Below are 3,537 nucleotides of genomic sequence, written 5' to 3'. Positions count from 1 at the left end.
AACACATGGCATAATCCTGTGGAAAACTTATGTATAGCCTTCCCCCGAAGAGTGGAGGCTGTTATAGGGGTAACTCTGTATTAATGTGGATGGTTTTGAATGGGATGTCCAAAATGCTCATGTAGGTGTGATGGTCAGGTGTCCACAAACAGGTGTCGCTCCCCCCCTTTCCTGCCCTGCCAGGCCACATCACAGATTAAGGGTCTGGTATGGTATTTTTCTTTGTTTTTTGTGCGTTGGGGTCCCCCTGAAATTCCTACCAGACCTAAAGGGTCTGGTATGAATTGGGGAGGGTAACCGCTCTCCAGTTTTGTGTTCGGCTTTGCCGAGCCGAAGCACTTGCGCTTCGGCTTGGTTGTTTCCTTCAGCTGCCTCTGGCTGCTGAATGCACTATTGAGAATAAGTCAATAACCCCCATAGTTTTTGTTAAAAAAACAGGATATATTATACTATCCAGGAAAGAATGTACAAGTTGAGGTAATGGCACTCAGATGTCAGAAATATAAACAAACGGGTCCTTGGATATATTTTTAGCCAGGAATGAATGCTTAAATTGAGAAAATAGTGCTAAAATGTCCACTTTGTTTCCAGCATTGTGCCTGCATCCCAAAGGATAAGACAATGCAAACTGTATTCTGGCTGTGCAGTATTACAGCATTCTTATAAAATAAGAACATGTAATGTTTGCAGCATTGCACTTCAATCTCAAGACAGTTTATTAGCCCACATTCAATACCTTGAGGACCATGGCAAATAATAATTGTACCACATGTTTTTGTACTGCACAATGTAACCAAATCATGATGCAAGGACCCAGAGGAACACAGCTACCAAGTCATATAACCCCTATACTAAACTGGGGTAAGAAATACAGTTATGCAAGTCTTTACTCGACTCTTGAATTCTTGTACACATGCTTCTAGTAGGAGCTTCTCAACTAAAACTTTCTCAGGAATTAAAGTGACACTAAACTCAGGTGTTACGTTAAAAATACATTCAAGTACCATAACTATTAACAAAAATGTATCTTATTTGTGCATCACTCAGCTGTAGATGCTAAAATCATATCTAAAATGGGGCTGACACTGTCTTTTCTTCTAGAGGGTGGCTACTTTCGTTCCCCATGGTCACTGCGTGTGTTGTAAAGTAGACACCGATCCAAGCTCACTCCTGTGATAGACTACAATCTCAAAACACATTACTGAACTAAACATGAGATTGTAGTCCATCACGGGTGCGAGTTTGGAGTGCTGGCTAATTTACAACACACACAGGGACCATGGGGAAATAAAGTAGCCCCCTCCAGGAAGAAGGACAATGCCAGTATGAATTCAGAGATGATTTGAGTATCTACAGCTGAGTGATACACAAATAAGATACATTTTTGTTAATAGTTAAGGTACTTGAATGCATTTTTAATATGTAACTCCTGAGTTTAGTGTCACTTTAAGGCTGTTCTATAATACCCAATGATGTCCTCTTATTTAACACATCTCAGAGCCAAAGTCATCTAACACAAGTTCAGAGGAGAAAACATAGGACAGTTTTCTGGCACAAATAATACAATACATTAGCTTTCAGTTTCAGGAGCATGGTGCAGCTAGTTTTCTGTGAATATTCCAGCTTTGAAACCGATGTTTTAAAGCAGAACTATGAGGTGTAAGATTTTAACTAAACCTCAGAGTTCGAGCCGACGTTTGACAATGAAACTGTCACACGTCAGCTCAATAGATCGGGAAGTGAGCTAACACATAACGTCGCTCGCTCACATCTTGATCATGTCCCTCACGGCTCCCTGCAGGGATTCCCCCCCTCCCCGCTCTGATCCTCCAGCGCTGACTGGCGGAATGGATGGGGGAGGTGGCAGGTACAGCTGGCTCTGCCTCTAGATAGGCAGAGCCAGCTGTCAATCACGCAGCTGAATGGATCTGGACAGTAATGTCGGGATCCGTCCCGTCTGCGGCGGTCTCAGTATACCGCGAGCTGTAGCTTGCGATATACTGAGCTACTGAGCTCACCGATTTGGTGCAGCGACGCATGGGGTTTCTCAGCTGCCAATGGGATGTGCGGGATCCCTTGTGTGTTTCTGTACCTTTAAGGAGGTGGGGCGTCCTCCTGACAGGCCTGCACCCAATTTGATATCTTCTGCCCCCATGTGCTCCAAGATGGAGACTCTCATAGTTTAGAGTTAGGACCGCACTATAAGAGGTGCCTTGGCGCGGCAGTGCGGCTTACACATCCTTTGCAGAAGACGTGTATCCAAACCTCTGTCATTGTCCTTAGTGGTGAGACAAGTTGTTTTACATGCTGGTTTGTGAGTGTGCCATGATGCCTTTCTACTTTTATACTGAGCTTTGGGTCACGGGAGAATGCTAGTTTATGCCCTCCCGTGACCCTTAGGAGAACTATGGGGAAAGACACTTACCCCATAGTTCTCCTTTAATATGAGGTTAACATACTTGGCTGAGCCAAACGCATATGTAAACAAATTTATTCACACTAACCCTCCCTGTAACTCCATGTATAACACTAACTTTTAGAGATGCACCGATATATCGGCCGCCGAAACATATCGGCCGTAAATTGCCCTTTTGGCAAAATCCAAAAAGTGCAATTTTTTGGCCGAAATAGCGGTGCATCCATTATTTCTCTCCTCCCCCCTGGGCGCTGCTTTGTGTCCAAGTGGGGAGGAAAGAAACTGTCACAGGTTGCTGAGCACTACGGGAGGAGACGTCTCTCCTCCCCGCACCGCTCAGCCTCCTATCACAGATCGGGAGAGCAGTGTTGGCGGAGACAGCCACTGCTGTCACAGGAGGCTGAGGTCCGCTCGCTTAGCCTCCTGTGACAGCTGTCAGGAAGGAGAGCAAGTACAAACATATAGTGATCAGTGATCGCTGAGTGTTTGTACATAATTGAGGACATGGTATGTTTACTATATCCTCAATTATGAATGAATGGGAAGTGATCTACATCACCTCCTGCTCATGCATGATTGTGGATATAGTAAACATATTATGTGCTCAAGCTATGAATGAACAGGAACACTCACAGAGGATTCCTCACAGAGGGGCTGCAAAAAAAAGAGATGGAGGGCTCTGTGTCCTCAATCTCTTTTTCTATTTTAAAAAGGAAATATCAGGGGTCTGTTTAGACCCCTAATACTTATCTAGCTCATTATTCTGTTCCGTCCTGACATTTTTTAAATTTCGGTTTCGTTTCGGTTTTGAAACTTTTTACTAACTTTCCTGTGCTAACATAAACGTAACCCCTTGTTTGCATTCTCACCTCTGCTGCTCTGAATTTATCTGTGCAGAAGACCAGATATTCCTGTGCTGAATGATACCATTGCCCCAATCCCAATGATAGCATTTGCTATTTCACAAATATTTAGTCACTAAGGTTCATAGAATCAAAGGTCATTTAGTTGATGGATCTGTGAAAATAAATGTAAAAATTAATTGTAAATGTAAAACAAACCTATGGCCAATTAAAACAACCTTTATTGCTTGATGCAGGGGACAATTTAAGTTAAAATCT

Source organism: Nanorana parkeri, unplaced genomic scaffold (assembly GCF_000935625.1).
Source record: "Nanorana parkeri isolate BGI_ZX_2015 unplaced genomic scaffold, ASM93562v1 scaffold1712, whole genome shotgun sequence".
Lineage (NCBI taxonomy): Eukaryota > Metazoa > Chordata > Amphibia > Anura > Dicroglossidae > Nanorana > Nanorana parkeri.
Note: the sequence above shows the minus strand (reverse complement) of the source record.